Source organism: Ostrinia furnacalis, unplaced genomic scaffold (genome assembly GCF_004193835.3).
Source record: "Ostrinia furnacalis isolate ACB-3 unplaced genomic scaffold, ASM419383v2 OfSCF5169, whole genome shotgun sequence".
NCBI lineage: Eukaryota > Metazoa > Arthropoda > Insecta > Lepidoptera > Crambidae > Ostrinia > Ostrinia furnacalis.
Genome location: NW_021135408.1, coordinates 155,519 through 170,015, shown reverse-complemented (window position 1 = coordinate 170,015; position 14,497 = coordinate 155,519).

Here is a 14,497-nt window from a genome sequence, read left to right as displayed (position 1 = left end):
GGACCCTTTTCATGCGATTAATTAATGATATTAAAATGTATTAGTATGTGAAATCGCTTTGCCATTGACAGATACATCTGATGACAGAGCTTACATTATTTTTACTTTTGACCACCATGAGCGCTGCGATAGATTATGTTACCCCCACCTAGTACTTCGCACTAAGCGAATAGTGATGATTTTGAAACAACTGCGTTTTATCAGCTCCTAAATATTACGTCAATAAGTAGGTGGTATCATTAATTAATTGATTAATCAACCTATTTCGTAGTATTTTATATTAAAACATTTTAGAGCCAAAGTAAAGATAGAATGATTACCTAAATACTGTAGCACCTTAAGTTGTATTTACATGCTATTTTGCAATACCTATATAAGTATAATGTGTAGTAAAATGTGGTTGTAGGTGCGAACTAAACCAATGTTCTTTAATTATCCACCACGTACAGCAATCCTCACCAATAATGGCATTATTAATCTATACCTACTTCTATTCTAATATTATAAATACGAAAGTAACTCTGTCTGTCTGTCTGTCTTGCTTTGACGCCTAAACCACTGAACCGATTTTGATAACATTTAGCATAGAGATAGTTTGAGTCCCGGAAAAGGACATAGGATAGTTTTTATCTCGGTTTTTGAAACAGGGACGCGCGTGATAAAGTTTTTCTGTGACAAACAAAATTCCACGCGGGTGAAGCCGCGGGCGGAAAGCTAGCTATTAATATTTCTCATAAAGGCTTGCTGGGCGCAAGGCGTAATGGCTCCACAACGCGTCGGCCACTTCCGGCGCAACCGGTCCACTTCCGGTGTCTTGCTAGTGGCAAATTTTACCATCAGATTTATTTTAATAACCGAGCAGATGGGCGTCAATAATAGGTACTTTGTCGAGCGTAAAGTTAACATGATAAAAGGTAAAGTAGAATTAATAATTCGGTATTCGAAATATTTTTTACGTGCCTTTCATAAAAAATATCTACGGCAAATGCCATATACATATTACAAAGCCAGAAATATATTTGCTATCAATCCCTGTTACTATTACCGTCGATAGTCTAGTCATTATTCTATTCAAAGTTATTAGGTAGGTATATTTATCCTGTATAAGTTCGGGAAAACAAACACATACTATGCAAATATTGCCGTGTTTCTCAATAATTGAGTGGGGCCAGTAACGCATAACTTTAATTGCCTTTTAACAAAGGGAATAATCCAATCAAAGTTACTGGAAAGCGCTCTTGTATTCGGATTCTCAATTAAAATTACTTTAAAATAGTTGATAATTTGGGCAAAGTAAAAGTTATGAGTTTAATTTATTACTAGAAGAACCAAGTTTAGACAATGATAGTAATAATTTTTATAAAATTAATGTTATAATTTTAATAAATTAACAGAACAACTTTAACTGACTTATTAAAAATATCAACTTATTGTATATTTCAAAAGATAAGTATCCCTTATCATAACGTCACGGCAAAGTTTCTTAACGAAATTAATTTGCTCTGACATATCTTTTAGGTACAATCAAATTAGCGTCCCTAACTGAACTGATAACATTAAATGATTTACTTGATAAACGGCGAAAATGTGTTCTGAAGATAAATTGACTCGTAGAAAATTAATGGTGCTAACTTCTTTTGTACTTGTCAAACGAACAAGTCATTAAAATGGTTTTGCTGTTAAAAAGTTACGAGTACATACTTCAAGCCTAATTTTGCAAGAAACTCGATTTGACAAATTATTCGAAAAATCTGGTTTTTCTTTTATAACCCATTAATCCCCATCGGTCGCATTGACCGCGTAACAATTGATTTATCCATTATCTCGATTGGCACGACAAGAATAGCTACTCGTATAAGTAATATGTGTCAACCTTCATGCATTATGATTTACCTACTTAAAAATATTTTCGTTAAGTAGGTACGTTTGTACGGGAAAAAGTTGTTTTCCGATCAAGTAATTTTATGCAAGCTTATAATGTTTTATACTTGTGTACAGACCGCAAACATAGTTTGCTGCTAATTAAGTAACTTTATACCCTACCTTCATTAAGACGGGCCCTCACGATTGACATCATAATCTGCTTAACCTGACCTTCAGTTGATAGAATTATTCTTTTAGAATAATAATACGAGTATAAAGAGCGAAAGTTCTTATCAAACTACCAGCTTAGAACTGAGGTGGAATTGTGTAAAGCAATTGTAATCATTTGACAGTTCATAACGTACGATAAAGTCAGTTTTAAACAAAGCGTTTGGCAGAATAATCGTACGTTATGAACTGTCGAATAGTGCTCGGTTAGCGAAAGTACCCGGAAAGCTGCAGTCCGCGAGGAATGGCGCCGTATTACGAGGAACATCACTCTGAATCGTGATTCAAGATGATGACCACGACCACTCTGACGAAGAGTGTACCGACTGAGAAGAAGAAGAATGAACTGTCGAATGATAACGATTGCTTTACACAATTCCACCTCTGGTTTTTATTCTTCATCTCACTATGAGAATCAAATCCAGGACCCCCGTGTCAAAACTCTCTCAGATGTAAACTCTGAAACAGTTCTGATTTATTTTCCACCGACGATAATTTCGATGTAAATCCAAAAACCCTCTGCTTTCAGCTTCAGATGTAAAACATTTTATCTATGCCACCCTACGCAAATTCTGCATCGTTCTTAGAAAAGTATTTGAAATATTCATATGAAAAGCTTGCTTTGTGCGGAGATGCGGCGTATTTACAAATCCTATTACGTATCAGTAACAGAATTGTACGGCGGTGCGTGAAAAATCTGTGTACATTTTGTACAGTCCTTGAATACCGATTGCAAGTTTGTTCAGGCGAGAGTTTTCCATCTGGAAGAAATAAATTGTTGTAGGTAGCTGTTATTTTGTGTTTTAGTGAGTTCAAGGTGACCTCAGATCTTTTTCTTAGCTCTTCAAGTACCAACCAATCGAGACACAATGAAAAATTATTCATCTGTAACTCTATAGTTACCTACATAACTCAAGGAATTATTAAAGTTACAGCACTCTTCATTTTTCCTTAAAAACTAGATGAAATGCGCAGCAATCATTTACGTTCATTGTTCATGCAATAAATTGAGTCAATTTTAACATTTTTCAAAAGAAAATTAATAGCCCACTTGTATAGAGTCTTTTAAAGATGATGAATAAATTCCAGGCACAGATTCAATTGGAAATTGGTTTCAGATGGAAATAAGATATTTTATATGGAGTCTTTCGTTGGAAAAATTATATTAAAAGTAGATGTTTGAACAAGGCTATTAAAATGTAGTTTAGCATGAACGAACTGGTTTTCTCCTAATGGATTCTTTTTATTTAATATTACATGAAGGGAATGGAATTTAAAATGAGATCAGAGATGGAGCGGTCTGGTCAAAAAAATGGCTGTTTTGTTCACTACCACGAATATTGTTATAAAATATTATACCTAGGTAATTTCGGACATGATAAAGTAGAGCATATTCTCGCAATTATTAGAATTTCTGTGTTGGTAGGTTTCAATTGTCAAGAAAAATTATGGTAATAGTTTATGAACAATTAAAATATATAATATATTATTATATATTTTAATTGTTCATAAACTAATAAAAAAGTAGGTACATAACTGGTTGTGAAACATTTTTATTGTGTCTAGACCATATTGCGGTCAAGACTCAACCTAGCATCATTAAAAAGAATTACAGTAGGCGTTTTGGATTCTTTCTACAAGCAGGTAAAAACTGTTATAATATCCCTAAGCTTTAATCTCGGTCCATCATTGTTTCTTTAACTACCATTGAACAGCTGTACTCCGAGAACTTGTCACAACTGGAATAAAATGGCGGAAAACTTTGCACATTATGAGCTGGCTCGGGCTTAATCGCGAGGGGCGGGTGGGACGTCTTTTAATTGGTTCTGTAAAACAGATTGTAATAGAATTTAAGGTACATTTCTGTAGAAAAAATATTGGGACTGCAACTCCTGTGTAGCCAGGATCTACAGCTTGACCGCCAGTAAAAACCCAACCAGTGAGGTTCAAGTTTGTCCCGGGAAAAGTTAAACTGTCATTGGATCCGCAACGGAATTCATTAGAAAATGATCATCATGAACAGATTACGACCACGTAACAGAAGACATAGTATAGTAAACTCGGTGGACTGACGAAGTAGTGAAGGTCGCAGGAACCGCCTCGATGCTTAGGGGAGGCCTTTTGGTTGAAACGCACAACCAGATTCAGTTCATCTTTCGAAGTAAACCTCGATCAGTACCACAGAGCATGATCTTCCGCTTGTGGGTTCCATACCCTTACGCCTTTACGCATTTGTTTGCCGTCCTAAAACTGCTAAAGATTGTGTTTTTTAATCCACACGTAAGAATAATGGTCTAATTCTACATATTTGCGATGTTTACTAATCTTGTTACAAAACCTAAAAGCTAGGTACTTCCCATAAAATTATAACTTTGTGAGGAGCAAGGCTTTACAACGGAATTAACGGAAAACATGAATTGAAAATCTTTAATTTGTGGAAAATTTCAAATTCATACGAAAATTTCATAAAAACAAATTGCGATACAAACTAACTTAATCTTTCAATTTCAGTTTAAAATCCTTGCCTAAGCACGTAATCACATTTCATTTAAATTATAATTTTGTATTAAGATGTGATTGCCAAAATAAACTCTCTGTAAATTTTCTAACCGAATTATTCGAACAAAGATAAACTAAGTAATTTCGCTTTTAGAAGCAACAAAGGCTAATTAAAGTAATTTCTAAAAAGTCATTAGCCTCTTTACACTTCGAGCAATCTTCCAACAGATTTATCTGAGCCTTTGGCAGAAAACCAAAATAAAGCCCGCGATAAAGTACTATTGAGATCTTTAATAGATCTCAATAGTACTTTATCGCGGGCTTGGAAAACGGCGCCTACAGCCCGTGGAATAAAACGCGGGATTAAAGGAAGCGACGTGCGCGCACCAGTCACTGTGATGGGGTGATTTGTATTACTTTTTCTGTTTGTGTTGTGTGACAAACAATCTGCTGTTACCTCTTTCTGTTTGTATAGATAAGTATCAAAGATCTTGGCAGTCTGTGTCAAGTGATTTGCCAATCTTTTAAGGTCTTTTGGTTGTGTGATGTCTGACTAAGCCCTTTTCATTTGTTGCCAAGTATAGTAGTCAGTTTGGAGGCCTTAGTACCTAATGATACCTAAGCTTTCTTCATTTTAACTAAGCTTTAAGTTTATTCATGAATTAATTTATCATACCTACAGATTTAATTTGAGCATGAAGACATTCAAATTTAAAATAAAGAATCGATCCATTTTATGACGCATCAAGACGCATTTAGATTTCGGTCAAGGTAGAATACAACTGAGTATGAAGATATTGGTCAGAATTTTTTAATATTTTTTTTTAATTTAGAATTACCTTACCAACATTGGTGCTTTGACGTTAAAGGTTAACTGATTTTGTAAGGCTCAAAGTTTCCGCGCCTCCATTTTGCGGTTCTAATTAACTTTTAAGCCAGGTTCCGTGCTTCGTAATAATGGCACTGAGTGCAGATATTAAAGAGGAATAATCGTTGTAACACAGAATAATAGAACATATTATTATTATTATTAACGTACGTACGTATTTTATATTTTATTAACCTGTCACCACTGTGTAAATCTTGCGGAAGTTGGTTTGCCACAGATATTTACTGTATTTACACAGTGATAAACAGCTTGCGGAAGTCAACTTCTGCAAGTTTTATTGCTACTCTAAACCTCGCATTACAGTTGTGCAATGAATATTTTTATAGTACATTGCAAAAGACGTAGCGCGGGCAGGCCTCCTACTAGGTGGACCGACGATCTGGTAAAGGTCGCGGGAAGAGCCTGAATGCGGGCAGTGCAGGACCGTTTTCCAGCAGTGGACGTCATTTGGCTGAAACGGACGAACGAACGAACGATGTATTAAGTTATTGTCTATTTCCTCATTTTTTTTTGTACATTTTGTGACGTTCGTTCGTTCGTTTCAGCCAAATGACGTCCACTGCTGGACAGTGGCCTCCTCCAAGGTTTTCTACAATGCACGGTCCTGCGCTGCTCGCATCCAGGCTCTTAATACATAGTATGGTATAATACAGATTCACACACAGTTAAATCATTTATCACACATTGTAAAATAACGTTAAAAAGTATTAAAGTGTTCGCAATCCTTTACCCGAATCAGAATTTCGTAGAATCCCAAGTGGATTTGCATGTGAACGGAGAAAATAATTCCAATGTAGAAAGGTGTAGTAAGCCTACAATAATTTTGTTTTCGTTTCATAAAGAGACTAAGCTCACAACATTATCTGATATAGCTCAATGAGATCACTTGGGTTTGGCTTAACATCTTCTTGTCATGTCGACAACAAACCTATACAGTGTCAGTTCAAAACTCCGCTACAAGAGTGGCGCTGTCAGTAGCATTAATTAAATCTTCCTGCGTGTAGTTGTTTGGGTACTTAGGGCATGACATCATGACATGCTTCATCGACTGGGGAACACAACCACACTTGCACTTCAAGTTTGAGCCATCCAAGAATCCCCACCTGAACAGATTGTCCTTACCACTATTTGACATGTGTTCCTAACATCCGAATGCTAAGTATATTTATGCTTGTAATATTCTAGCCAAATAGCAACAACGTGATTTTCCAATTTCCATTTAAGGATATAAATTAGCAATGAGGCACTAAAATGTGCATAACTAAAACGCTTACTGTTCTGTCACATCGTAGAATCATATTATGGGTAAAAGCTATTTGTAAGAAGAGGGCAATAAAGTGTATTGTATTTACTTGCAGTGTCTGTAAAGGATTTTCTTCTGTAGAGTGTAGGGCGTCCTAAATCACGAGTCACTGAATAATCTCATTATATCGAGCAAGTCTTCTGCCCTTATCGCATTTGTGTCGATATAAAATCGATTCTCACTCGACTCGTTATCGCACGCACTAAATCCCTCACGGGACTGGAAGAAGCTGAGCTGTTTGATACCGGGATCGGATCCGAAGTCCCGGCTGTGATTACGATTGTACACGGGATCCGGGACACGCGTGTGTAAACGGGATTTAGGGGAGTGCAGTTGATTGATTTATTCAGTCTGTTAGGTTGATTTATTTAATCAAGAGGGATATGAGTCGATAAATCAATAAATATACCCTTATCACTTTATAAGTTTAGCTCTGAAGGCGAATAAGAGATGGCGCTGTCCCATTTTACATCGCGGTATTGTCAGATTTTGAATAAAAGCTAATTAAAACACAAATAAAAGCATCAAAAAACTTCAGCAACTGGAGTCTTTTAATTTCTGTGAGATGTTTCAGTCAGTACAAGGAAGAAAGAGGTTAATTAGGAGTACCGCCTTGTTTATTATTATTTTACCACACTATTTTACAACTACCAAACGAATAGATCAGCATTAATCAGAATCGAATTCAGCAAAGATAAAAAGATTAATCATTGATCATCAATCATCGATAATCACTGAACATATGTATTATACTTCCAAAAAGTAAAATTTACACACGCAAAATTAATAAGTTAGCTCGCCTAAAACACGTCGCTTCCATAAACCATAAAAGTGGATTAGCCTAGAAAATTGAATTTTCTGAGCTCCGGGCTCGTGTAAGTGATATTTTTGTCACGCGTTGAATCCTAAATACGACCTGAAAAACCAGATACCAGATTGGTGATCACATTAATTATAAAATGTTATTCATTTCTATGATGAAAGGCGGGCGCCTTTTTGGCACAAAAACACTGATTTGCGTATAATTTTTAATCTCTTTATTCACTGTATTTTTTTTGTGTCAAATAAAGATTTTTGATAATGAATAATACGATCAGCTTTGTTGAGTTGACAGATGAAATCAATTTTAAGGCTATTTTGTAGGTTGATGTAATGGCGCCATGCCAGATAGCGTGGGCTTCTCCCCAGGGATTACCTTGGCTGGAAAATAATTAAAGGTTATTATCCTACTTACATGATGGATGATAGACTGAGTCTGCTCAATAATGTAACTAACGCCCGTATTCACAAACATTACTATGAGGTCTCACAGTGCGCCTGGACGCACAGGGTGACACACGAATCACAGAGCTCTATTCAACGCTGTGCGTTCGATTTGCTGCTACATTTAAGCAAGCATCGTTTGTAGTACGAGAGCCCACGACCAAAACCATGTCCCATAGCAATACGGCAAAAACCCTATAAAATCGTTAGATTGTCTGATTTTGAACCCGACTTGGTGTGTAGTAACGGTCGAAAGTGTAGCAACTGGGTGGGAGGCCATTTCTGCTGTGTCAAAAAAAAAAGACAGTCGGTATTATAGCAATACGTCTGATAGTGAAAATGTACATAGATTTTATAATTGTATTACGAAAAAGTTTGTTTTCAGACATTTTGTGCGTAGCATATAGCCTGTGCGCATTTTTGAAAATGTCAACAAATTTAGCCGACCTGTATCATAGCAATAGCACAAAATATAACAGAAGACAAACTCCATACTAAACGCGCTCGAGCCACGCACACATAGACAGACACCGCTCGAGCAAGACTGTCTTGGACGAATGCGAGCGCGACGTGGCGCGACAGACAGACGTTCGCCACACGTTCCCTGTGGTTCGCTTGAGTCACGCGCCGGTCAACCGCCTGTGATATTATTTTGTTTTGCGCAATTGACGAAAATGAGTGAACAGAAAAAGTCGTATTTTAATTGTTCGGTATTTGGTTGCTTAAACTCATCATTAAATGCCGAATTTTCATTTTTTAAATTACCAGTTGATTCGGGGAGGTAAGTAAGTTATTTATTTGAATTTCAATTGAAATTGAAAGCCAACTCAATTATTAGGAATATCGAATTGTTTAGAGAGGTTTTAGGAATTATTAGATAACTAGCTTTTGCCCGCGGCTTCACCCGCGTGAAATTTAGTTTGTCACAGATCGTCATAAATTATAGCCTATATATTATTCAGGGTTATAAACAATAATACTGTAAAGTTACATCAAAATCCGTTCAGTAGTGATCGCGTGAAAGAGCAACAAACATCCAGACATCCAAACTTTCGCATTTATAATATTAGTTGGATAATAGTGTCAACCACTCAACTAAATACTACTTCCTTCTCGTGTATTTGTTTGCAAACTATTACTATAATAACGTACTAAATATAAATAAGTATACGTGGATATCTGTTATTGTCTTTCTTGCATAGTATTAAGAGTTACATTTTTCTATCATAACGAAATAAACGCAACACATGACAAGACAACCCTAGCGCGACGGCCGAGCGTGCGAGCGAGAGAGGTATGCAAAGCGAGGTACATACATGAGTTTACCTTCTGTTATATTTTGTGGCAATACGGATAAATATTTTTTTCACCTTTTCGTATTGCTGCCACGATTACCAAAAACCTGTTTTCAGACACTTTAAGTGTATCAAAAAGTTGTATGATAGAGAAGGTGCTACACTTAATTTGTCTGATATAAATTTTTTGCACATGTGGACAACTTATTTTATCATGTCCAACAATTTTCAGACATATTGCTATGATACCGATCGGTAAAATTTGTTAACATTTTCAAAATGGTCTCAAAATTTAATGTGTTCACATTTCCGTCTGAAAATTGTTTTGTTCGCATCAAATAACCAAAATTTACTAATAAAAAAGATTTTCAGACGTATTGCTATGAGACATTTTTTTTGTCTCATTTTTAATTTTTTTAAGTGATTTTGCGGGTTTGCGCTACACCACTAACGTCTGAAAATAATGTTTCCGGTATCTCAGAACTATCATTCAACTACAGTCTGCAAATCAGACATATTGCTATGATGCAGTTCGGTAAAATTCTTTGACAATTTTGAAAATTCGGTCAGATCAAACGCTACGCGGAAAGTGTCTGATATTGGTATTTTCGAGTTCAGGATAATCGTATCTATCGATTTGATGCGGTTTTGGCCGTATTGCTATGAGACAAAAATTTTGGTCGTGGGCTCTCGTACTATTGTGAATACGGGCGTAAGGCCTTCAGTTCATGACCTGTAAAACATTTAATTATCAGGCCATCTTTCCAATAAATTATAACACTTTTCACAATAATTAACAAACATTATGAAAAGAGGCTAGCTATGAAATCTGGTATTTAAAACCTCGTCTTTTTAAGGTAAATTTATAACTAATTTATTTGATTAAAACTAATTAAGAGTCGTGTTTTTTTAATTACCCGTAAAACAAAGTGGACAGCGTAACGGCTGTAACTGTAATGAAACGGAAACGGTACGCCAATTTCATGATTCAGTGACAACTAATTAACACGGTTAAATTAATTTAACTAGATCATGTTTGGGATCTCAACCGAGTTCACTATTTAATTCAGTTCAGTGGCTATTTGGAATTGTAACATAAATTAATTAATGCGCTTTTTTAGTTTGTGAGTTTTGTTAATAAATAGGAGCTGAATACTGTTGCAATTTATGTAATTGGTTTTCTGTTTGACTAATTTTATAATATTATTGTGGCCTGCAAAAATGAAGTGAATCATGTTAAGACTGTTTAGTTTTAATTCTTTGTAGTATTTCATAGACTCTTTTCAGTTGAGACAACATTAATTTAGTGATTAGATGTTTGTGACAAGTTACCTTTTTCAGCTTTTGTAATTTAAAGCTTGTAAGTTACAGGTATTATTGTTTACAAGCTAAACTAACCTGAGTAGTTGATAACTAAAGAGTATTCTAGAAAGTAACTTTTGCCAAGTGCCATTAAAAACAAAGTGAACGTTGTACCCGTTCAAAGACAATACGATTAAGCTTTCAGACTTTAATCTTCGTAACGTTCGCGTGACTGAGTCAAATATTTTCTGCTTCAAACACACGTAACAGAATTAAGCGACGCCGGAACAGCGTATTTATCGGGTGTGACTGACGTGACGGACGGAGAGCCTTCGATAGTAGAACCGACGGCACTTCAATGTAACCTTTGGCATCTATGTACCTGAAATAAGAGCTATTTTGGAGTAAATGTACTTAGTCTGATGTAGAGACTGTTCCTTTAAGTTCCCTCCTTTTGTGGGCCGCATATATAAAGGAAGATTTTATCGATGTCCATGTTTTTTCTCGAAGAAAAAGGATATTACCTTCGAGTATTTGAGAAAGACGAAGGTTGTGTAGATAGGTTAAAGGTAAAGGAGAAAAGGTATGTGACTTATCGCTTAAAGTATTGTTGTTTGAAATCGTCTGCCTATTTTCAATATTTCCCTTTCTGGGAATTGTAAGCGCTGGATGTGGATGTTATCTTTTAATATTGCAGTCGGCTGTACACAAAACTGAACATTTTTGCCTCTAACCATTATCGTCATAGGTATCCTTCAGATTTTCGTTCGTTTGTTTCAGCCAAATGACGTCCACTGCTGGAAAAAGGCTTTCCCTACATATTTACACAACAACCGGGCCCGACAACAAGCATAGGTGCTCCTCGGGATTCAGACTATTTTGGTGAATTAGACTTGCAAAGTTAGCACATTCAGTAATGTATCATGCAGGTAGGTACGATAGGTACTATCCTAAAATGAACGATTATTTCTAATGGCCACGTCTCACGACCACATGACTGTCAATTAATGACATTTGACTTCATTAATTTGTACTTTGTTTAATGATACCCACTTCGTACATTTAGCTCGTTAAACAAACCTGCTGACACGCAACGCGACCGCATCGAAATGGAATACGTCCATTTGATAAATTAATAAACGATTTCATTGGCTTTACCCTCTTTTACAGTGTAAACTCGATTGTAACTCACTACCAGAAAGCTCAAATTCAATCGCGGGAATACGATAAGTTATGAAACTCTGTCGTCTGTATTTCGTTAGGAATAAGGTCGAAGTTAGACCATAATATAAGACACATCAATTGCATAGGGCCGAGAAGGTAATATCAATAAGAATCGTATTAGGCACTCTCGATTTCACTCGATATTCCGAACATTGAATTGCTTTTACGAGTGTAGGTTCATATTACTACATTGTTTTATATCTTGAAAGAGGTCAATCGTTTTATGAGTATTAGCTAACATTATTGTGTCCTTCAAGATCTATGAACTAAACTAAAACATAGTATTCAAATTCTTTGTCACTTATTTATGCCTTTGAGGCACATAACTCATTCTTTGAAGCTCTTGGCAGAGCGGTCGTGGTGACGTTGAGGCCTTATTTCTTCACCCAGGTGAACAAAGTGGAATTTTTAACGTCCTCATTTCACCTCGGAACCATTTTACCCAACTTCATTTACCGGGTGAATTGAGTTGACTAAAGCAGTCGTCGAGAGTGCACTTACAAGGCAGGATATGTATGTACCATCCTAGACTGCATCCCACTTAACACCAGGTGCGATTGTGGTAAAATGCATGCCTTGTTATGCATAAAAAACAGGCGTCTAATTCGATTGTAGAGTCGGACACAGCTCTCCGCTCGATCTACCGCCATCTCTCCCTGTTAGCAGACTGCCTGGAGCAGTCAGATACGCGGTTTCCCTCTGCGAATTTCACTTGGTCAGTCACATAGGTGACCAAGCGTTCGGGTTCCTTCAACTATTCCCTGAACGACCCGTCGCTTAAAGAAGTTTCCATTATGCTTACTTATACACTACTAAACATTAAATATAACTCTATAATAGTAATTTCCTTTCTATATTTTTTAAAATTTTCGCCCACGCCGTCGTAAGACGTGACTCACGTGACACCGGTTACTTTAGGAAAGTTCGGACACCCCCAAGGAGCTTAAAATATTTTGGGAAAAAAGCTTGCAAATGTCACACCGACCTTTCTACTGTTTCTAAAAGTAATCACGTCTTACTAAACATTAAAAGAAGAAGAAATAAATAAACTTTTACGTTGATTTAAAATGAATTAAACATAAAAACCACACTTTTATCTAGTCCCAAAACTTTGGATTTAAAAACTACATTTGAATCTAAAGTCATGGAATTATTAGTTAAGAAGGTGTTAATATCCCGCCAATTCGTAGGTTCAATTACATATTTTTTACCCACAATCCTTATCTTTCAAAAAAATTCAGCCTAGTACTTAGAACTACGAGTACATAGCAACTTGAAAAGTTTTCTTTTCAAAGTTACGTTCATTTTTATTACAGCTTTCTAAACAAAAAGATCCTATTTCATACTTACGAACTTTCGGCGCTGCCTCGTCAGAGTTAGGTATAAGTTGTGAACTATAAATTGGGCACTTATCATAGAATCCTCGTGTTTAGAAGTTTCAAGACCTATTGTTGGGAACTACCACCCTTTGTAAGGGAAAGTAAATTAGGGGCACGCGATGGGTTTTCCAACAATTTTAGGTTCCATTATGTTGGATAAATCTGACATAGGATACTTGACGTGCTTTATGGTCTTTTATTATTTATCTTATATGATTTTCATTTTAACATTTAATATCAATAGATTAAGGTAGGTACTGGATAATTATTATAATCTGAGTGAGAAATAAACGTCGCCGTGAATGGGTGATAAAAGGGTTATGTTGACTCGACGGTTCTTAGTTCAATTCCAAGTGAAATAAACGTAGTAGATGAGCATTATTTTATATTTATTTCCAACTAGCTGACCCGGCGAACTTCGTACCGCCTTAGCGTAGAGATTTTCTTAATATTTTTTTCCGTAAGAACCATCCTTGGACTTCCACAAACATTAAAAAAAAAGAATTATCGAAATCGGTTCAGCCGTTCACACGTGATGCCGTGACAACGCGAAACGGGTTTCATTTTTATATATACAGTGTGTCCGGGCTTGTAGTGATCAAACTTTAAGGGAGTAATCTATGGACAANCCGCACGCAGTATAAGAAAAATGCTTAAGTGACGTCACCAGGACGTTTTTACCGACAAAAAACGTAATTATTTTAAGTTGTGCAGTGTAGTGACGAGAATTAGACCCAACACAAGGTTGGTTGTAACAACTATTTTGTGCAAGTGCTCGTACATTTTTTGGTATTTATATCAGCTGAGTTTCTCAATTTTCTCAGGATCGGCATGACTTTTCGCAGGCGCAAGTCAAATTAACAATATGAGTGGACCAGCTGAGAGTACTGTCAAGGTGGACACCCAGGTACTTAATGTCATTGGCACGCGACAGTGATAGGCAGCAACAGGTTTGGTCATGTTCATCACATGTGTGAATTTTCGCGTCAAAAGGATCCTTTGGTTGTGAAGTTACAGAAGCAGAGAAGGTTATATACTTGGTTTTGCTCACGTTTAGAGTTAATAGGTTTCTATTAAGCCATTGAGCAACAGCACTTAGGGCACCTTCAGTCAATTTACGGGCATGCTTCCAAGTATCCACATGCACAAGAAGAACCGTGTCATCTGCGTATGTTAAGATTTTACAATTTGGTAAAGTCATTTGGCATAGGCCATTAATATAGATTAAAAACAGGGTAGGTCCTAGGACACT